The 23,221-nt window shown below is 50.5% G+C and overlaps 1 protein-coding gene across 2 annotated transcripts in view; it reads right to left on the bottom strand.

Annotated features, from left to right (window-relative positions):
- Positions 1-599: 599 nt before the first annotated feature.
- The window catches only part of EPHB1 (EPH receptor B1), a 271,605-nt gene continuing 248,983 nt past the window's right edge, over positions 600-23,221 (bottom strand). For both annotated transcript variants that reach the window (XM_075004741.1, XM_075004742.1), the window contains exon 17: positions 600-985. The gene's annotated coding sequence lies outside the window, so the exon portion shown is untranslated. The remainder of the gene's footprint in view (positions 986-23,221) is intronic.

Genomic DNA, 23,221 nt, shown 5'->3' with positions numbered 1-23,221 from the left:
TACTGTTTCTATCTTCCTTCAGCATGAAAGGCCTGATGGTGCTATGCGCACACAATAGCGCAATCCATCCCATTCAGAGGTCCAACACAGGACTTCATGACCTATTGATAGCCCACTTAAAAATCTTGGCTTAAGCGGTACATAGAACTTGTGTTGCCAGCCTCCAGTAGGGATTCAGTGCCACATAACCTTTATGCTATCTCTGGTTCAGAGAAGTACATTTCATCCAAGTAGGTATCAAGATGCAACTTCCCTGAAAACGCATGCATGAGTCTTTGAAATGTTCTTTCTTTGAACAGCCATTCTACTAAAACTTGCCCCCCGGACTTCTGCAAGAAGCAGCTACAGGGGGCGGGGGAGGTGGGGATAAAGTCCGAAATGGATTCGTTTCAAAACGCAAGAGACAAATCCATGTAAATTGGCATAGGTGCATTTAAATGATGCTGACTTCCATCAACTGAGGATCTGGCTTCAAACGAATATTAATAAAAAAAATACGTTTACAGTATTTAACCAGTTCTAAGTCAACAAATGAAACGGGGGGCAGGGGGGAAGGATAACATCTATCGGAGGGGAAAGAAAAGCGATCAGGCTTATTTCATCATTTTTATTGAGTGCAATTTTCTCTTTAGTACAATATTCTCTGAAAGTTACCATTACAAACTCTGACAATTTCAACACAATCAACGAATTGGGAAAAAAAAGTACAATGGGGCAAAATCTGGTACAGACGTCTCATTGACTATGTACAGGACAGGGTGTCTGTCCGCTGGCACAGTGCATGCTGTTGAGGTGGGGGCTCCCCGCCGCCTCTGCTCATCGGGACAGACCGAGTCCTCGGCTGGAGAGCCTGACCGGAGAGGTCAGCATTCCTCTTGCGGTCATGTGGGTGCTTTGCCAGAGGACATGGCGGAAGGCAGCATGGGGATGAGCATTCCTTTTCTGTCCCCATTTCCTTGTGAGACGAATTATTGATGTAGTCCCCCTACAACAGAAAAGGAGCAAAGCAAAGTGAGGAACAAATGAGTTTATGGTAATACAAATAAAAAGTCAGCCCGACTCTTCACGCCGCTCATGCTTTGGCAGCATAGGAAAGAGCTCAGCAAAGTCATGGGCGTGCCCGATCTAAACTGGGTACATCTTTGGCACCGGGACGCACAATTTTGGAGGCCTGTGATCATGAAGCCTGGGCCTCAGGCTTCAACGTCACATGCCGCTACACGCAGATGTTCAGTGACAGCGTGCTGACTCCTTAGCAGGAAGGCTCCTGGGAAATCTCATCCAGGCTGCACGATGGCACAGAATGCTCTGACTATTTCTGACCTCTGTCCACAGGCATCGGGCATTTACCACTGACCAAAGATTTCAACTGAAATAAAAAAAATGTGTCTCCTGCACGAATTGAAGTTGTCTGTAGGAAAAAGGTTGATTTTGCGTGAAACATGCTCAGTTTGCCTTTGCGAATGCAGAATAAAATAATTCCTTTTGCCCTGAGTGGATCTGGATCAAAACATTTCCTTTGGCTGAACGGAATGAAAACGTGTCGTTTCTGGCTGACATTAGGCTGTGTCAGTGGGAGCTGCCACACTCCCTCACCGGTGCTCTCACAGGGGAAACTGCTGCCCTTGTTCTACCCAACGGACTGTGCTTCCTGGCTGGAGTCCGTCTCCCAAGATGCACCACAGTCTTCCCACTGGCTGATCTGCACAGTGCTCTGGGGAACGCCTCATGACCGCAAAGCATCATGGGAAATGTAGTCTCTCCCATAAGGGGGCATAAGGACATCAAGCACCTTAATTATTACTCCTATGAAGCGCCACAGTGGATCGGGGGACAGAGTTTATTGAAATCTCCGTGTTTGTACCACTAACAGAGAACCTGACAAAATAAAATACTGGAACCACTTCCCTATTTGTGCACAAAACAATCCATTTGTTTTCGGTGCCATTTTTCACACAGAAAACCCCCATGTCTGAACGAGTTCTAGCCAAGCATCCTTCACACTCACAGTAAAAGAAAAAGTCCAGGTCCCAAAGGGTTCTGACAGCTCAACAGACAAGATGAAATAGGCTGATGAGCCAAAGAAACGAGCAAGCAGGATGGGCAGACAGTAAGCAGATGTCATAAGTAATTCATAAGAGTAACAGGCAGAAGCAGAAGTCACAAGAACTGCAGCTCGCCTGCTACCTAACCCTTCGTCAGCGGCAGTTTTCTGGGAGCATGACAGCACAGGGGAATTTCAAGGCGACACCCGGAGGAAAAGGTGAGTTTGTAGATTTGGATGGGGCGTTTTTCTTCCCGGCCTGTAAGGATGACCGAGGAGAAAGCGCGGAGATGTTTGTAGGAAAAGTTGGGCAGCCTATGACTGAGGCTGGCTTTGCAGGTGGAGCCAAGGCCAGGGTCAACCATGGGGTAAGATAAGAGAATCGCAGATAGGGTGGGGACTGGAATGCTGAGGACTTCAGTGGAGAGTTGGATGGCAGTTGAGAAGTCACCTAACCTACCTCCCCTCTGCTGCGGCAGGATTCGGCCTCCCTAGGCCATCCCTGACCGTTAACTTGGTCTTAAAATCTTCCAGAGACCAAGATGCCACAGCCTCCAGAGGTAACCTCCTGAGGTTCCTAACTGTCTTAATTACAGCCCATCTTCTTAATTTTAAACGAATTCACCAATTTATGAGGACTATATGCTTGCAAATCCTCCCCATTGGGCATCACCCCCAAAGCATACTCCCCACTCCACTCCATCCGCCAAGTCATTAATGAAACAGGCCCACTGATTCCTACGGGACCTCCGCCACCAAAAGGTACCTCCCTCCCACATGGGTCCTAGATGATCATGACCCTGAAGCAAAAAGGAGAAGGTTAAATGGAAATCCCCCTTTGCCCCTGTTCCGCACCGCATGTCCAGGTGCCAGTGAGTACACCTGTCAACGGGGCCTTTTCTGTTACTATTCTTGAGATACTTTCCTTTCCGTCCATAGACACAATACAGCTGTGACTGTCTTCTCCTCTGTCCCTCTGGTTTTATGCTAGGCTGCGGTAATAACCCCTGGTCTTCCCATCTGGGCTGGAGATTAGCTTCAGCTCTTGGCTGTGTTTGCTGAAATGTGTGCCCCAGGCTGCGGAGTTGGTAACAGGAGACTTGACACCTCTATTGCTCTAGTGCCAGCGTGAGCCATAACTTTAATAAAACAGGGTTTGCTTAATGCTGCACAGGTAATAACTCCTGCCCGAGTACTGCCTCTGTTCCCGCTGCCTTTCTCACACACCGCACGGCTCCATCAGTGTGAATTCTGGCATCAGATGCAAACAGCCTCCTTCTCCCCACTCCTTCGCTCCATTTCAGCGCCCTGCTGCGGCTTTCAGCTCTCAGCAAGAAATACCATCAGCACAACCAAGTAACCTTTCAGGACCTTCTCACTGGGCAGCTTCCCTGGCAGGTGTTCCCGGGGGCTAGAGGCCCATTTGCCACGAGCACAGCAGATAACCGGCTCTGGTTCTGCTCTACTTGGCAGTCCTGGAGGTTTGGATCTCAGCTTTTGCTCTGGACCCACTGCTGTTCAGGTTAAGCAGTCCTGGCAGAGGCACTTTCCCGCTCGGCATTGCAGGGGGGCTCAGGCGAGCTGCCTCGGCCTGGCCCCACGCAGCTCCTGGAAATGCTGCCCCCCCCCATGAAACCCCCACAGAGGGGCTCCATGTGTTCCCCACGCCCGTACCACCCCCACTGGCTGGTTTCTGGCCAACGGAAGCTGCTTGGATAGTGCTAGGGATGGGGGCAACACAAAGCTGTCTCCCTTTCCCTCCCAGAGATGGCTGCTTCCGGGGGCAGCGTGGGGCCAGGCAGAGGCGGCAGCAGCCGCCACCCTGAGCATTGTGAGTGTCGGCCACCTCCGGGCGAGACAAACACGGCCACCAGCACCAGGCACAACGCCACTGCCATGCCAGGCCATGTTGGCACTGGGATAACGATCTCTGGCCTCGACTTCACTGCCACAGAAAAGCATTTTCACCCCAGGATAACTCAGCGGCCTGAGCAATCCTGAGGTAAAGAACAGGGCAGGCGAGAGGTAAACTCACCCAGGCCAGCCCCTGGAGGGGAACAGGGCTGTTTACCTCATCCAACACAAAAGCGTCCCTTCTCTACTCAGTTGTCACCTCACGGGAGCTGAGGCCAGGAGGTCACCTTGAGGTAAAACCACCAAGAAGGCCCGTGCAGCTGAATGCAACAAAGCAAAACGTTGACCCTGAGCTGAAGACACACGTGGTTTAGAAACCTCAAATGCCTCCTAAGGAGCACAGAACTGCATACGCTACGCAGGCCTCTGCCGGGAAAGAAGTCCCCGCCCAGGAAGGGCAGAAACAAGGGTTCCCTCACCACACACACGAGCCTCGACTGCCAGTCAGCAAAGGGCGACGTGAGCCCCACATGCCTTGCCAGCAGGCGAGGTGCAAGTGGGCCAGTCAGCAAAGGGCGACGTGAGCCCCACATGCCTTGCCAGCAGGCGAGGTGCAAGTGGGCCAGTCAGCAAAGGGCGACGTGAGCCCCACATGCCTTGCCAGCAGGCGAGGTGCAAGTGGAAGATGGATCACGTACTTAAGAGGACAAAAGAAAAATCTGGGGTCAGTTAATTTGAAAAAGTGGAGGAGGTTGTACACCATGCTAGTCTGAAAGACTAAGTCCTAGGGGGAGCCTTCCATGGGCAGAGGACAAGTGAGATGTGAGGGTGCCCGGCAACTTGGAGCCTCAGTCACGCTGCGGTTCATCTTGGCCACAGGACACTTCTGACTGCTGAAAACTAACCGCACACACCGGGAGTTTCCAAGGTGCTCGTGTGACTTGCGTGCATGGCTCCCTCACACATCCTTGAAAGCACTGGTCATCAAACCCTGGTTCCCCTTATCTAGGGCCACAGATCTGAATGAGGCTAAAACTAACCAGGCTGACTGCTCAGCTCCACCAGTCTTCGCTAGGGCTGTCTCCGATGGGTCAGCTGCGCCCAGAGCCAGGTAGCAGAAGAAACAGGGTAGGGACATGGGGCAGAGAGCGCGCCATGGCCAGTGAGTGGAGTTATGGTGATCATGAGGAGGGATCTCATCATGGATTTGCTTGGCATCAGAATTCTCTGCCCAACCTAACGGAGCTGCGGATAGTCTCTCTCGAAGGAAAGGATCTGTCGTGACTACCTAGAACGGATTGGGCACAGTTCCTAAGTGGCAGGGGTTGGCAGGGGGGGTGTGACACGATGATATTTCTGTGCCCACCTAGAACCGACACTCAGTACAACTTCCAGGGCTGGGGGGAAGAGGGCGCGGAATCCACATTCACTGAAATCTGGGCACAGGCCCTGGGCTAAGACCCTGCGCTAGCTTGCTGTGCCCATTTAGCAGGGATTCCAGGTGCAGAGGGAGACAACCCCAAAGTAGACTCCACCCCCTCAGTTCCCCCACGCCTCCTGCTCTGGACCACATGTGCAACCCTGAGGAGAACAGGAAACTCAGTGAGGCCTGGGCGCTCTCCAGAGACTGTCTCTTCCTCGGTGAAAAACGGCCTTTTTCCAGAAAATGGCTAGGAGGATTCCAGCAAAACCGAGACCACGCTGGGAGCCCCTCCTATTCACACTGCAGCCGAGAACTGCAGCACGGAGGCGAAATCCCATTATTTAGTCACTTCAGGGGGGCAAAGAAGCTTTTAATATCCAATTGCACCTTGGAAATATAAAGCCGCCACATTAAATAACAAAGCAATTGACCGCTGAGTAGCCTTGTTTGGCTACCGATAACTGGGGACTGCCAGCATAATTATACTAGGGCTTCTGTACCACTGTCCTGACTTACTGACGCTTTTAAAAATGATTCCAGCTGTGGCTGACATTTTCCTCCTATTAAAATTTATCATTGTCCTGAAGAAAAATCATTTGAGCCCACCTAGGTACTAATGAAACTTTTATTTAGTAATCTTGAGTTCAACAGAAAAAAGGGAAGGAAGCAGAGATGAGTGGGGAGAGAGAAACTGAGATTATCTCAAAGGATAATTTATATGGAAGAAAATACATAGCCATGTATTTCTTACCCACCAGGGTCCATTTTCCACACCACGCTCAGATGACGTTAAGCCTCACAACTCACATTAACATTAATGGAAGTAGAAAGCCTGTGCTGCTGAAGAACTCTGCACTGGACGCTCATCCCAGTTATATTTTACCAAAGGTGTCACGCTTCAAACATAGCAGGTGGTATTTAACACCTCACTAATGTGGACATGTCTCCTGGGCCAGAAACTCGGTTGGGTAAATCCGCCTGGTTGCCTTGAGGTCAGGGGTGACCGTGATGTACCACCACCCCCAATTCGGCCATGTTAGATTTAAACAAGGCAAACTACCCTTCAGGGAGAGGAAGGAAAGCTCATATGGCTTCAGGCACTGGAGAGGGGTCTTTTATTCCCAGCCCTGCCACACATTCCCTGTGTGCCCTTTGGCAAGTTATTTCAATCCAATCTAGAGTCTCAAAAGTATTCTGGCTCCTTGAGGATCTGGGTCACAGTGTCTCCAGCCCATCTGTAAAATGGGTATAAGCTTTGCCCGCCTTATTTGTTCACAGTGCAGGTTCTACAAGGCAGAGAGGAACCCCATTATGTGTCTGCACCCTACCCAGCATGAGGAGAGAGAAAAGAAAGCACAGATGGCAGATGTTAGTCATGGCACTGAAAGAACTACAAGGAGGAGCTGAGAAGCGTTGATGAGGCTGCAGAACAAGAAGCAGCATAGAAAATAACACTGAGCCTTTGATCTCAGCCTATAAGCACTGTTGTCAGGTACAACGTAGCGTCTAGGAGACACCCGTGAAGAAGTAGAGGTCTATAAAAGGCCATGCGTTATTGATGTTGATAGAGACAAGCTAGGTGAGTTCCTGTCTTTTACTGGATCAACTTCTGTTGGAGGCAGGCCTAGTGATGGGAGAGAGAGTAGGGGGCAAAGGAGGCTGTTCCCCTAAGCTCCAGCAAATGGCCTGAGGAAAACAGGATGAAGTTCAATAAGGACAAATGCAAAGTGCTCCACTAGGGGCAGAACAATCATCTTCACACATACAGAATGGGAAGTGACTCCCTAGGATGGAGAACTGCAGAGAGGGATCTAGGGGTCATAGTGGACCATAAGCTGTGTATGAGTCAACAGTGTGACGCGACTGGAAAAAAAAAAGCAAACGTAATTCTGGGATGCATTAACAGGGGTGTTGTGAGCAAGACACGAGAAGTCATTCTTCCGTTCTACTCTGCGCTGGTTAGGCCTCGACTGGAGTATTGTGTCCACTTTTGGGCACCACATTTTAGGAAAGATGTGGAGAAACTGGAGAGGCTCCAGAGAAGAGCAACTAACACAATTAAAGGTCTAGAAGATATGACCTACGAGAGAAGATTAAGAGAATTGGGTTTGTTTAGTTTGAAAAGGAGAAGGCTCTAAGTGGACATGACAGCCGCTTTCCAGTACCTAAAGAGGTGTTAGAAGGAGGAGGGAGAAAAATTTTTCTCCTTGGCCTCTGAAAATAGGACAAGAAGCAATGAGCTTAAACTGCAGCAAGGAAGGTTTAGGATGGACATTAGGAAAAAGTTCCTAACTGTCAGGGTGGTCAAACACTGGAACAAATTGCCAAGGGTGGTTGTAGAATCTCCCTCATTGCAGATATTTATGAACAGGTTGGATACATGGCCTGAGGAACAGGGATGACCTAGATGGTTCTTGGTCCTGCCGTCAGGGCAGGGGACTGGACTCGACCTCTTGAGGTCTTTCCAGTTGTGGTGTTCTATGACTCTACGATTCAAAAGGGCCCAGGGCACTGGCACTGCAATCCTTGAGGGAATAATAGGCATATTTTCCTTGCTGCCGTGGTGGCACACGGTACACTCCAGGTGTCACAAATGGATAGCTTGTTAGGGTGGGAGGGAGTGGGGGGACATGCCACAGTCTGGGTGGCACTAAGGGTCAACTTCACTCAGCCCCACCCCTTCCACCCAAGGCCTTGCCCCTTCTGGGAGGGCAGAGTCAGCCCTCACCCCACGCTTGCCCAGGCACCCAGCAATTCTCTCAGCTACCCTGGCTGGCAGAAGAAACAAGCCTCCGTGCGTCACAGCGCGTGGAAAGCTTGTCCTTTCCATCAACAAACGTTGGTCAGGAAAAAAGATATTACCTCACCCACCTGGTCTCTCTGGGACCATTGCAGCTACAACACGACGGCCAGCAACATTCCTATTGGTATCGACCGCATCATAATGCGCCTTCCATTATTTTGGGAGCACATCGCAGTCTCACCTTTAAGGGCCCTGAAAAGTGGGTTGCTTTGCAGAAGTATAAAGTAAGAAGCGTAGTGAGACTTCACAGCTGCAGGAAATGCACTCGATCAAGTACGGAACCAGCGCAAAGAAAATATGCCTGTTATTCCCGCAAGGATTGCCATGCAAGAACACTAGGGAACAGAGGCTGCCAGGACGCTAGCAGGAGCATAAATCAGTGAAGACATACGGGAGAACATAAACATGGATCCTCCGTTTGTGGGGAGAGAAGGGCTATGCAATCACTGTTTCTTTAACGGTTCCCACCAGCTCTCCCTGGGGATCAGCCCTTACAAAGCCATCTCCCTGGGAAACCCAAATTGTCAATGAAGTGCAGTTTCACACTTAACAGGGAAGATAATTTGACAGCCACAATTAAGGCAAATGGGGCTTTGATTCCCTGAAGGGAGGTCGTCCAGTAGCTAAGAGAAAAAACATGCTTCCTCTTTGTTAACACTGCTCCCCTGCCAGGTGTGAGAGACGGGAAGCTTGTTAATTTCCATAGACATTAAAGCCAAAGAGAGGGCAAGAAGACTGCACAAAGAATAGAGAGTCGGTGAGAGTGGTTATCAGTGGTTCACAGTCATGCTGGAAGGGCAGAAGAAGTGGGGTTCCGCAGGGGTCAGTTCTGGGGCTGGTTCCGCTCAATATCCTCCTCGACGATTTAAATAATGGCCTGGAGAGTACACTTATAAAGTTTGCAGGGGATCCCCAGGTGGGAGAGGCTGGCAAGGGCTCCGGCAGACAGGGTCAGAATTCAAAATGATCTGGGCAAATGGGAGAAAGGGTCCGAGGCAAACAGGATGAAGTTCAGCGAGCACAAATGCAAAGTGCTCCACTCAGGGAGGACCACTCAGCATCACACCTACAGAACAGGAAGCTGCCTAGGACGGAGCACTGCAGAAAGGGCTCTAGCAGCCACAGAGGGCCACAAACTAATGGTGAGTCAACACTGTGATGCTCTTGCAAAAATATCACAACCGTCATTCTGGGAAGTATTAACGGGCTGGACTCGATGACCTCCTATGCTCCCTTCCGGCCCTAGGATTCTATGGGTCTAGGGTTTTATGAGTGTCATAAGCAAGACACAACAAGAAATTCTGCTCTACTCCATGCTGGTCAGGCCTCAGCTGGAGCACAGCGCCCAGTTCTGAGCCCCACGTTTCAAGACTGAGAAGGTCCAGAGACGAGCAATAAGAATGAGTAAAGGTCCAGAGAACATGAGCTATGAGGGATGATTGAAGGAACTGGGTCTGTTTAGTTTAGAAAAGAGAAGGCTGAGAGGGGACAAGAGAGCAGCTTTCAAGTACCTCCAAGGGTGTTACAAGGAGGAAGGAGATCAATTATCCTTCTCGGCCTCTGAGAAGCAATGGGCTTAAGTTGCAGCAAGGGAGGTGTAAGTTGGCCATTAGGAAAACTTCCCAAGTGACAGGGTGGTTAAAAACAAAGAAGCAGTTCTGCAGCACTTTAAAGACTAACGCAGTCTGGAGTTCAAAGGGCAACGTGACTGCTTTCCTGTTTTGTAGGATACAGACTAACACGCATGGTGACCTCTCTGTGACTCTGCAACATGCAGCGGGGTTAAACACGGCAATACATTGCCGAGGGAGGTTGTGGAATATCCACCACTGGAGATGTTTAAGAACAGGCTACATAAATGTCTACCAGGGATGGTATGGATGGTGCTTGGTCCTGCCAGGAGGGCAGGGGACTGGCTTTAATGACCTTTCGAGGTCCCCTCCATTTCTAGTATTCTGTGAGTCTAAGATTTGCTACTTGTTAATAGGAGATAAGTCATACAGAGATAAGTAATCAAATAAGAGACCAATGATCTGCGTGCCGAACAAAATCCAGCCCAGTCAAGAAATGACTGTAAGAGAAATTGTGCATTCGACGATCCACTCTTCAACAGCAAGAGTCAGGCCTCCCGACTCTTCCAGCTAATGCAGTCTCGGGGCTGCCGAGGTGAAATCAGAACGAAGTGATTCCAAAATGCAGAGTGTGCTGGGTGAGCTCATTCCTAAATGGATTAGACGAGGGGCCCAGGAACTTGGGAAACTGTTTTAACAAGTTGGCAAGTGGGAAAAGAAGTGACTTGTACAGATTGTAAGCCCACATGCCTGTGATAGGCTCCAGAGAGCTTCAGTCTGCTTCTCCGATGTGAAATTCCCCAGGCATCTTGCTCCTCAAATGTAATGCTTGGCATGGTCTGTGTTTCATGCTGTCAGTCCCACTCAGTACTAATTAGCATTGATAATTGCACTGATGTTAACCATCATTTTCATGCCCTCACTCCCCACCTTCAAAACAAGGGTTCAATTGCCTAATGAGACCCTTGAGAATAATTGTCGACGGAGGGAGAAATTCATACTTGGTGTAAATGGATTGACTTCAGCTAAGTACTTCCACAGACGAAAATACCCTCATGAAAGCAAAGACTGTGGGCCAGTGCATATTGGAGGAGTCAGGAGACAGGGGCTGCGTTCCCACCTCTTCCAGAGAGCTGCTATGTGACCCCAGGCATGGCACATTCCCCACTTGTCCTTTTGCCTTCCATCCCAGCTGCTGGCTTTTTCTACTGTAAACCCTTCCCAGCAGGTGGGGACTGCCCCTCAATACCTGCCGAGGCAGCACTCAGCATGTGGGATAGCTGTCCCAAGCGTAGCCTTGTGGCACTGCAGGCATGCTGATAGCAACACAGAAACGTCAAAACCAGAGGGAAGGCAGAATGCAAAGAGGACAGCGAGTCAGAGAGAGGAAGAGGAGGCAAAGAACTCCTTTGACCTGGCAAAGGGCAAACAGCAAAGGAGGAGACCTATTGAAGGTAATAGTTTGGATGAGGTTATAGCCAGTAGAGACTGGATTCCTTTGATCATGCTATTCTGCTACTGGACTTTAATCACTATGTGTAAGGAGCTGCATCTCCTGGCATCAGGAAATTCCACTTCCTACCTCATCCAATGCTGGTCACTGAGTGAAGGAACTACCATGACCTGGGCTGGGAATGAAACCCAGCTGGTATGTTCATGCTCTCATGCCTCTGCAAATGTTAAGAGACCTGGAGGGCAACAAAACATCACAGTACTTTTTCTGGAACAAAGAAAGAAAACCACACGGATGCTCTGCTCCTGCTCTACGTCCTTCTTCTCTGGCTTTCTGCATCCCTCATCGTCCCACATCTGCGGCTCCCCTTGGAACAGGGGGTGGTTGAGTGCCGAGATGGTAAGAAGAGGAAGCGCAGCCCTTTCTCTTCCTGCTCCATGGAGACATGACTGGCCTATGACCATCACTGGGAGGGGGGTTTGTGACGTCATGTGAAGTGGGATTATGAAGTCCGAGGTACTCCCAGTAAGTCCCTCTCTCCTCTCCTTGCTTCAGCAGGCACCCAGAGGAGGGGGAAAGCAGCCACAGGGCTCCCTGGGGGTGTTTGCAAGGAGAATACAAATGGGACATCAGCTGCTGCATTCAGAGCGGAGGGCAGATGTAAGTGCCGTGGCTGGTTTGGGGGAATGGGCATTCCTAGGCACGTGGCTTGAGAGCCGCTCCTTGGGGTGGTGAACTGGTGAGGGGGCTGGAGGGGACCGCAGAGATCAAGGCCAATGCTGCATGAAGACTCTGGACAGCTGCAGAGGGAATTCCCTGGGAAGATCTAGCTGAAGTATACAAACAATAGGGGCCCTGGTGGTCCCTAATTTATCGAGACAGCCCCAATATTTGGGGCTTTGTCTCTGAGGGGTAACTGTGACCCCACTCCAGCCTGACTGGTCACACTTGCCATCTGGTCATGCCGGCAGGCAATGAGAGGTCCCACCAATCCCTTCGGAGAAATGGCCCAGCTGAACTGGAACCCAGCCTGGACACCAAGGGGAGCTGATGCACCAGAGCTCATGAATGAAAACCTGGAGAAGTACATTTGACTTAAGTGCAAGGCCATCTGCTTTCCAGAAGAAAACTTTCCAGGACCTGATCAGTGGCTTGGATCACTGGGAGAAACCCAGAAAGCAAAACTGTAGGAAGTGCCCAAGGAGAAACCCTCAGAGCCTTCGCTTGTTGACACAAGGGCTGGAATGCTTCTGCAGAAGCAAGGAAATAGGTGGGCAAAGGTGGGGAATAGGATGAGTGTCACAGAAAGCTAGAGAACACCAGCTACAGACTCCTTCATCCTACTCACCATCAACCATATTCTTCTCTTGGGGGGGGAGTCACAGAAGGAGTACATTGTCAGAAGCATAAGGACACAGGGCAGCCCGACTGACAACCTCAGAAAAGCAAGGAAAATGAAGCCAGACAGAAGACACAGGTAATCCTAACTGGTAACGCCTTGGTGAGGAATCTGAGCTGAGACACTCGAGGCTATAAATTCTACCACTCTTCCTGAGCAGCACCTTGTGAAGGCACTGGTGAAATTGGCAGCCCTGGTGAAATTGGTGCCGCTATTTCTGGACGTGGTCGCTATTCACGGTGTGTAAGGGTGGTAGCACCTGGTCCTCAGTGTGTTACACAGGGATAGGAGTAGGAATGCTGAGATCCAGCCAAGAAAAGGGCACTGAGACCGGCTTGCCTCTATTTGATTGCTAATGACTATCGCATGGCATTGCAGAATAGATGACGAGGAAATGCCAACGAGCCCACCCCGTTCTGGGCAAACCTTGGCAAATGCACATAACAAAACCGACTGGGCCTGGTTCTCCTGGTCCTTACATAGATGTCAGCCGTGCAGAAGTCATAAGACTTCCACCAGCGTAGAGCTGCTGGAAGAGCAGTCAACAACTTCCTCCATCATCTCTTCCTCCTTCCAACCTTCCGCCTCCTCCTCTCACCATTCCTCTCAATGTATTTGGCTGATGAAAAACACCTTTGGAATCTACTAATGCCAGCATGCGCCTTGGCGCACAAAAAGCCTGGCTGGAACAGACCCTCCCCCTGGTCCGTGCAGGACTGCAGAAGTCAGTCACTCAATCAGCAGAGAAACACCCTGACAGACAGACAGCTGCCGGTGCACATTACGCCTGACCGAAATGCACACAAAAAGAGGAAGGTGAAACAAGATGTAAAGTTAAAAACCTGATCCTGTTTCAAGCCTCTCAAGTTCTTCTCAGACAGGCTGGCATAATGCCAGGACTAATTCACCACAAGAATAACCTCTTTCAGAGCTGTTTGGGCCCAGAACCTGCCATTATTCTCTAGCGGGAGTCATATTTCAGTAGCGCCTGGAGGTTCCACCGGGCTAGGGGGCTGCGTAAGCACATTATAAAAGACCTTCCAGTCTCACATCTGCCTGCGGCAGGGCTCTTAATACTTTCCTCTCGTATTGGCCACTGTCAGAAACAAGGCCCTGGACTGGACGGACCGTGGCTCTGCTCCAGTCTGACCATTCTAATGTGTTTAAATGCAAAGACTTGACAGTTTAAATATGACAATGTCCGAGATGGGAAAGAGGCCACAGAAAGGTAAAGGGACTTGCCTACAGTCTTACGGAAAATCAGTGGCAGCCATGGGCTGAGAACTTAGGACTGCCACTCGATGTACCCCTTTAGCTCACGTTGTTTCGCTGTGATGGCAACAGGCATTTAAATATGGGGGATCTGTGTCTGCTCCCCAGAGTCACTGTGGACACTTCTCACTCTAAGTTCTCTCTCATTCAAAGCCTTGGGGGATCTTATTTTGCATTTTGCAAGAGGGTCTCCTTGAACTTCTTGAAAAAGAGTCTGGAAGGCTCCCAAGTTAGAATTAAATCATCATCACCCATGTTGGCAGGCTCGGCTAGAAGAGCCAGCAAATCAGATTGTGACATGCAAATTGAATAACCTTCTGTGGATCACCTTACTCAACCAAACCTTTGAAGAAGCAAATACGGAGCACCTGGGTTAAGGGCGAGAGAAAGATTAAAAACTCTGTTCAGAATGGCAAGGTTTTAAATGATAAATTAATCTCACATAACCCAAATACACAGAAATGAAAGCGGGTGAAGAGAGAAGAAAATACTGACTTAGAATTTGCTTGGCAGGGTTTGAAAATCTATTGTGGGCTTTGGAAATCCATTTCTCAAGTTGGAAACCGACTGAGTTTTTTAAATGTTACATTCAATGTTTAAAAATAATGACTCCTAAATGAACATATTGTGGTTCAAATTTTTTGGCAGCTTTTCTACATCAGAAGCAAGAGATGGAAGTCAGACTCTTAAGAAATGCAAATTCGTACGTGCTAGCTGTAAATCAGCAGCAATGATCAGGGTAAATCACTCAAAAACTTTGTAAATGAAGCCTCAGTATTTATTCTAGTCCAGATTCCTTGCCCCAACCAGCCAGCCTGCTCCTGAGGCATCCCCATCGGTAACAGACACCGGGGTTTTCTTCCAAATCATCATGCCGCAGGTTGTCCCAAGATCTCTTGGGAAGTCTACCAATTCACACCATGAGACTGTGGGGTCTGGGCAGCTTTTGTAACACCACACATGCAAAAAGAATTCCTGTGAACTCTTGGGCTAAACTATTTTCACCAGTAGAGAGAGATTCAGTATCTTGGGTGGGATTTTCTGAAGTGTTTGTGGCCTGACTCTGCTCCCACTGAAGCTAATGGGAATTAAGGAGAAGCCCTTCCACGTGTTCTCAGAAAATAAGGACCCTGTTGTTTACTTCTATGCCGTTCTTGTTCTCTCCACCTCCACTGGGAAAAGTCTGTGGGCTAGGAGATCTGACCTCTGCCACCAACTGCCTGGGTGGCCTTTGGCATCTTACCTCACCTCTGCTTGCCTCCGTTACTCTGTCTGCAGAATGGGATAATAAAACGTACCCTCCTTTACAGGGTGCTCTGAGATCACTGGGTGAAAAGTCCTGCCTTTGTGGCAGACTAAACCATTCATGCTGTTAAATGAATAATCACCAGCGATTAAACTGTGGCCCACATGGCGAGAGCCCCGAACCCTTTGTGCTCCTTGACTGGCACACAAATAAATGCGATCACTCCCTCAATGAGCACAAAGTCACAGAAGAAAATGAGTAAGTCCAAACACAGATCTCAAGCCATTGCCCAGAGAGAGCGCGCGAAGCTCTTCAAAGCACAAAAAATACACCAATGATTTTCTTGTGGAGAGGGGGATGAACACATTACAACTCCCCATAGCTGACAGGTTCAGAAATAATGATCAGAGTTTGCTCTTATTTAAAAACCGGCTTCCTGCTGCTTCCACTGCAATCCCCACTTTGACTTTCAGCAATGTTTACAATTAAATATACATAAGTGCTTTCAAAGAACCGTTAATTTGAAGGTCATTAGCAGCACAAAATATATTTCCTTTATTTATAAAAAGCCGCATAATAATGCTATTAATCTGTCCTCCTCCCCTTATTTCTAATGTTGCTATTGTCTCTCATACGAGAGCGATTGACTTTACCTTGGCTTACAGCTACACTGCAACCCGTTTTAATTACCGCTAGCGGAAAGCAGCCTAACCCGCACATGCCTTGACTTTCCCCAGAGGGCATTCTCTAACGAGTGGTGAATTCCAGAGCAGAAGGAAATATCACAGTTTGACTTTGTTGGGCACTTGTGAAATACACTTATCCTTCAAGACCAGGTTGGGCCCACGTTACCAAGTAGTCGCGCAGCCCCTTAAAGACAAACAATTTTCTCTATTGGCTTCCGTGGGTAAGACCCACTGCATCAGATTCAGGAGCAGAAATGGGCACCCCAGACGTTACAGAGTGGGGTGTAGGAGGTCACCAGGCCCTGCGTCCCCCATTTGCAGGCAGATGCGACTCTCATTCAACAGGGAGAACAGAAGGTTTATTACTCAGCAGGCGCGCAGCATAGAACAGACTTGTCAGCACAGAAAGAGCAGCAGTGAGCACAATCCATCTTGAGGAGAGGGGGCCCAGAGGGGTCCCCGAGCTGGGTCCTGACCCTCCTGCCTCCCGATCCAGCCAGGTGAGAGTGCCCCACTCAACGATTCCAACGCAAACCAGCCCGGCCCCTCCTCACTCCGTTAGCCTGTTTCTGTGGGAAGAAAGGTGCTGCCCGGCTGCCAAGATTACAAAGGGCCTGGAGCCCCATTGTCTGGTTGTGTGAAGCCGCCACTAAAACTCCCATCCGCACTGTGTACAGATGCAGTGTCTAGGGAAACTGAGGCACGTACCTCAGGTTACTATACCAGGAAACACATGCAACCTAGCCAGGGGCATAAAATCTCCACGCGCCCCATTTCGTCACATCTCTCCCTGCTTCCAGACCAAACTGAGCGGGCTCGCTGCTTGCTCATTTCTGCTCCAGAATCTCAGGCAGTGGGTCTGAGCCACGAAAGCTCGTGACCTAATAAATAAAATCGTTAGACTTTGAGGTGCTATAGGATTGCTTGGGGATTTCCTTTGTGAAGCTACAGACTCACGGGCTAACCCTCTGAGACTCTGCTGGTATCGTCTGAGCAGCAAGGCCCAGGCCAGAGAACGACGCACCGCATGTTCTGCAGGAAGCTCATGCCCTGTGGCATGTTTTGAAGGAGGACATCAAAGATCTCCATGAGGCCAGAGGGTTGCCCATGCCAGGAGCTGCAGGCTGCACACGAGACAGTGGCGGTGATACATACATGTAGCGCATTCCTCGTGCAGACATGGGCTCCCCTCCCCGCATCCCCGCACTTGTCTCTGTCACAGCTGCCAGAGCCTTCCACACCTCCAATTGCTTCTTGAGCGGCAGCGAGTGCTTGATACTGCTCGGTGGAATTGTAAACAGCCATTTAACAAGCAGCACACCATCTGTCCACAGCTGTAAGGGAGATTGCAACACCTCTGCATGCCACTCATGGCAAGTTTGAAGCTCCACCCCCACCCCAATCAGAAAGCTATCAGCGTGGGGACCGGGGAAGCTCTTCCTTCCCAGAGCTCTGCCTCCTCCCCCTCCCCACCCCACAGCAGCCTGCTTTAGGAGATAAATTACTTGAAGTACAGCCTGTCAGCAGCCCCCTAGCAAATCCACTACATGCAAAAAAAAAAAAGACGATGACTAGGCTGGGATTTTGCGGTTGCCATAGAAATGCAGAAATGAAACTGACAATTGAAAAGCATTTCATCGAGTAAAAGGACATGATTTGAGAGTGCCAGAGAACAAGACAGATTCAGTCAAAGTAAATAAAGAGTGAGGTGCGATGGACAAATAGATTGATCAGCAGATAGACATCAGAAATGAACAGGGAGAGAGTCAGATAGACCTGCTGCCTGAGAAACGCCAGCCTGGGAAATGGACAGGCTTGGCGGCCATGGAGGGCTGAGAGGGAGAGGAATTCAGCAGTGATGGAGATTAGGGAGCTAATATGTGCCTGGAATTAGGGGTGTAATATGTTCTGGGCTTAACAAGTCCCAAGTAGGAAGGGTGAATTCCCAGGCAGGGCCTGTCTGGGATGAAGGAAACCTGGGTTCCTCTCTTCTGATGGTCTGAGAGATGTGCCATGTTAGTCTGAAGCTTGACAAAAAACAAGCCATCTGGTAGCTCCTTCAGGATTAACCATTTAATGTATTAGCTAATGAGCTTCTGTGGGTAACCCACGAAAGTTCATTACCTAATGTATTAAATCGTTAGTCTTGAAGGTGCTGCAAGATGGCTTGTTTTTCCCTCCCCTGATGAGGTGTCTAAACCTGGCTCCCAAGCCCAGCGCCTGGGCCTCCGTCCACCCTACCAAGTGCCACGTCTATTTCTCCAAGTCCAACCCTGACATCAGCGGGAGCTGCGGTGGGGGGTCAGCACCACTCCGGTTTTGCAGAGGAAATCTAAAAAGAAAAAAACCTTACAATGGCAGACCTGCCAAAGCCTGGTGTGCCTGAGTGACAACGGCAGTGCATGGCTTCCCCTCACAATGCCGGCTAGCCGCACCGTTCACTGGGGCTAGGAACAGACACACCCAACTGCAGCTCTTCTGCTGCCTGAGAGAGGTGAGGATGCTGGCTATTGCTTTTTCCAGGAGTGTCCAGCAAGGTTCCCCCTCGTCTCTACCACCCAGACAGGGATTTTTTTCCATCCACGTGCAGAATAATTTTGATGTGCGCTGAGGCATGCGCAAATGTGCCCCAGCGGTGGAAACAAAACAGCCAGCCGTGGCTGCCCTGCTAATCAGCGGGGTGGCGTTTGAGCCGCCGCACGGCACATGGTGAACACTGGCATCGGGCGGGCAGAACCCTCCCTCCAGAGGTATCCTAACTGGAACAGGAGAGGATGAGAAGCCAGACTGTGGTACTGAGGGGCTCTCTCTCTCCGACGTCAGCATCCACCTCTGGGGTGCCTGGGAAGCCCTGAGAGCTGAACAAAGCACAAAGCAGCAGCACGGTGTGGGTGGGGAAACGATCCGACAGAAATCAGGACAATTTGCTTCTGACCCACACATTTATCTTCCACGGGGCCAGGAAATAGAGGGGCTGCTGGGCCTCTCCCCCGCCCCCTGGCTTTCCCACCAGCTCCTTGGGTGCAGGCTCCGGCTCCCCGCGCTCACCCTGTGAAAGGCTCAGAGCTGCACTGCAGTTTCTGAGGAGTCCAGAAGCTCTTGGACAAGAGAAGCCATGGACAGTCTGAGCCCAGGGCAGGGCAGAGCTGCCAACCCTCCCGGATGGCCCTGGTGTCTTAAGCTCAAGCGCTAATGATTATGTTGGGTTATGAACTCTCCAGGACCACGTCCAACCAAAACAGGCACCCACAGGGCAGGGGCAGACCTGCCTGCCTCAAAACAGAACAGATACACGGGCAGGAGCAGGGCTACCCTGCTCCAAGACACCAGCACGTGTTGGGTCAGAGCAGACGCCGCGGGCGATTGGCGTAAAACCACAGGGGAGAGCCGCATAACTTGAATATACAGAGGAAGTGTGGGCGGGATGCTCTGCCGGGCCCACCTTCCCCGCTTTGCTTCCCACACCAGGGGCTCCAGCAGCCTTTTGGTCATAGCAGGCCTGCCAGCCAGCTCAGAAAGCCAGTCCCTCAACTGGGCCGTGGGGGCTGTTGCTGGGCTGTGTCAGAGCAGAGGGGAGGTGTTACTCCTTCACTGCTGGGCCAGCGAGAGGCCGTATGGGACACACCAGCCCTTCCTGCTGGGGCTGGAGACCAGTAATGCTGCAGGGCAGGGCAGCAGGGCCAGTCACCCCTGCCCTGATGGGGAAAGGGGCTAGCGAGTCACCGGGTGGGTGACGAGGAAGAGAAGGAAGCGGCTGTCAACAAAGCAGGAAGGACTCTTGGAGCTGGAAGAGGCCAGATGGGCTGACGCAGCAGCAGGGAGAACTCCTTCGCTGGAGCCCTGCAGCCATAGAGGGCATGCAGAGAGCTCCCATCTGAGCCTGGATTTGGTTCCCCAGCCAGAAGAACTCCTGTAGCATCACTGGGCAGGAGCGGGAGGGTATCGCTGGCTGTTTTTCTGCTGAGTTGAGTCCCGGAAGAGCTTCTGGAATTGTGTTTCCCCTGTTTTGGTCCCCACCAGACAAGAAATATAAGGCAACCCCGAACCAGCAGAGCCCACTGCCCAGGCTAAGAGATGGGGACCAGAGCTGGGGCCACCCAGTGTTAACTGGGGTGTGGGACAGGTGAGAGAAACACCTGAAAGAAACATGCACACAGGTAGGTCTTAGCTATTCTTTCCACCCTCCTGGAGTCATCCTTTGAGGCCAGGGGAGGGCTTGGACGGGAGCAGGTGGGCTGCAGGTAACGAAGCATCGCAGTAAGGACAGCCTGTTCCGTGAGGAGTCTGTGCTCTCCAGAGGTAACAGCATTGAGCTGCCTACAGCCGGTGGAGGGGAAACACAGGGATCTGTGGTTCAGCTTTGTGCGCGTTTCGGGCACCGTCGGTGCAGAATGGACCCTGCTACACAGAAGCTGTTTTTCCATAGTGAGATACTTCTGGTTGTGGGAAACGAGGCGCTCCAAGGGAGGCCTGAAAACCCAGAGGTCGCTCTTGCAGCTGGTCAAACTCATCCAGAAAAGCGAGCCCCGCTGGTTGGATTTCACAGGCGAACGCTTCTTGCGTCTCCCGTGGCGGTGGCGGTCCACATGCTGTGAACTCCGCTCATGAGCGGCTGGTCGAGATGGTGGGGGGAGAAAGACCTTTGGAGACAGAAACCGGTGAAAAGAGGAAATTAAACGTGGGGGCGATACTATCAACGCAAATTCTTCCGAGAAGGGACTGGCCAAGCGTGAGGCGGAGCCTGAATGTTGCCTTTCTGCTGTTCAGGTTTTATGCTCAGTCAACCGCCACACTGGCTCACCTCACAAGGCAGGAGAGTTCTCAAGACATTCTTTTCTTCCGCCCAGCAAAAGTCTCATCTGCCCGGACTTAACTGGGCTTTATCCCAAAAGCGCAGACCGGCTAAGTCAACACAGCTGGGGAGACCCGCCCGACGCCCAGCCTGGCGTGGAAGATAACCCTAGAGGGCATGGCTCTTGAAGGTGATGCTTCTGGAAATAATTTGAAATCACACACTGGTGCTCTTGCGTGCCTGGTACATCTTACCTTTGCACAGGCCCCTCGGAGACAGTGCTACTTGTATCCTCAAGCCACCGTTAACCTCTGATCTCTATCTAAATAATGGCGAGGGGCCTGCTGGTCAAAAATGAGACCGAAGGAGGGCGGCTCACGCTTCACTTGGGGACACACAGCTTCATGTGCAGGCAGAGGGGTGGGACGACTGTATTTAGGATTTCATGTATGTGTAGCTCCAAATCTCTTGCCATGCCCCTGGGCGCCTTTGTATACAAAGCCAGTAAGAACATCTCAAGGGTCTCTCTGTTAGGCCTACATCACACCCATTCTTTCACCCCTCTACAAGATCTCCACCTCTTCGACACGGAGCCCCGGCAACGGGCAGGTCTTCTCACATGGTGCCCGGCAGCTCGTTATTCAGCCTTCTGGAAGTAGCAACAACCCCCGGGGCCATGGGCCCTGTGCTGAGAGTGCCCTGCTGCCAGCTGGGGACAGAAAGAGGCAGTGGTGAGAGGAGCTCAGGAGAGCAGGATTCCTGCAGCAAGAATCCGGGGGGAGGAATAAAGCCTCTCAGGGTACATCTGCACTTACGGGAAGGTCCACGCGCTGGCCGTCAATCTGCCAGGGTTCGATTTCGCATGCCTAGTGGAGATGCACTAAATCGAACCGGCATGGTGCTGCCGCCCACCCCGCTACGCCTGGCAGCCACGGGGAGTAAGGGAAGTCGACAGGAGAGTTTCTCCCATCGACCTCCTGCTGCATGGACAGCGGCAAAAATCAATGGTAGATACGTCGACTCCATCCATGCAATTCTCGGAGCTGGGTTTGAGTCTTTGGAATCGATTTTACCTCCTAGAGTTGACCTGGCCTCAGTCACACGGGAGTCCGTACAACTCGCTGTGGGAGTGTTTTCTTGAGCGTGTGCACGAGAGAGAGAGAGAGAAATACTGGGAAGTCCAAGGGAAACGTTCCGCAAGGCTTGTCTGCAGGAGCTATTATATTTTATTCACCTTTAGAGCTGGACATAAAAGCTAATTATTTCTGGCTAGAAAACATCGTGAGGTGGGGAATCCTGGGGAAATTTTCTGTCTTTTTTTTATTTTTTAAACTAGAAAACAAATTCAGACATTGTGGAGGTGGGGGTTTCAGTATTCTATTTGAAAACTTCTATCACCACTAAATGGTTTCATGAAAATTTCCATCTGTACAAAATTTTCGACCAGCCCCACTCATTTTACCAAAGTTAGGAGGACAGAGGGGACTGGAATCTGTTCCATGGGAAAAAAAAGAGAACTAAACTCTAACTCAATCACTATCATACCTAGTGCTTTTCTTTTCTAGTCTAGCTCAAAGTGCTTTACAAAGTAGGTCAGTGTCATTATCCCCATTGTACAGATGGGGGTACTGAGGCACGGATTGGGAAAGAGACTTTCCAAACTCAGGCACTAGTCCCATAGCAGAGCTGGGAGTTGCACCTGTGTCTCCTGAGACCCAATCTGGAGCTCTAACCGCTAGGCAGGAGAATTAAATTGAACAACAGGATGATGGTTAATGGACCGTCACAAAGCCACACGGCTAAACCAATTTATACCTCTGAGAATCCATGGCCCCAGTGCAAGCCTTGGGGCGTACAGCACTTTAGAAAATTCGGCCACTTATGTAGGCGAATTTAGGAGTCTCAGGAGATGTTTTGGAAGAGCTTGAGCCTTGTTTTCCCTTATGTGTTTATAGCTTTTATCACACTGCCAGTGATAAGTGGCCAAAAGCAGTAACACAGGTTTTACCTGCAGTGCTGACGCTATGAGAGATGGGGAGGAGACAAAGGTAATCTGTCAGAGGAAATAACCAGGTAGCCTTCAACAGCCTAGTGTAGCTTCCTGGGGCAACTCAATTACTTAGGGAGCCAAGGGATCGATTTCATTCTCAACCAGATAGGTGTGGAGCCCCTGGCCTTCAAAGGGCAGAATCGGGCCCATTGATTTCCCATTAAGAAGGGTTGTGGCTCCGCTCTGTTCCCACACTGCATATGAACCACAGGGACTGTGCGAAACAAGGTTCGGGGAAGAACTGCCTCCTAGGAGCATCCCTACTCTGCATTACAAGCAGCAGCAGGGCAGTCAGAAACGTAGTGCTTTTGTATTTGCTCTGCCTCTCTGTCACGAGGCTTCATACCTTTGGTTTTCTGCTAATACAAGAGAAATCAGAAGAACACAAAGGCTCCCTTCCCCGTTATGAATAGAAATGTAGCGACACACTCTATTAGTATGCGGAAGGCACGTTTCCTATGCATGTTGTATTTGGCACGACAACATGCTGGAATACAGATTTTGGCGGTGAGAATTCCAAGCGGTATTAATGATTGGCTATCAGACAGGCCTGGGAACAGTCCCTCCTGCTGTCAGACAAGGGCAGTTGTTCTTGGGCTGTTTCTCTGGGGGGAACGCTGTGAACCAA

The sequence above is a fragment of the Carettochelys insculpta genome, chromosome 10, assembly GCF_033958435.1.
Source record: "Carettochelys insculpta isolate YL-2023 chromosome 10, ASM3395843v1, whole genome shotgun sequence".
Classification (NCBI taxonomy): Eukaryota; Metazoa; Chordata; order Testudines; family Carettochelyidae; genus Carettochelys; species Carettochelys insculpta.
Note: the sequence above shows the minus strand (reverse complement) of the source record. Positions and strands in the feature narration are given on the sequence as shown.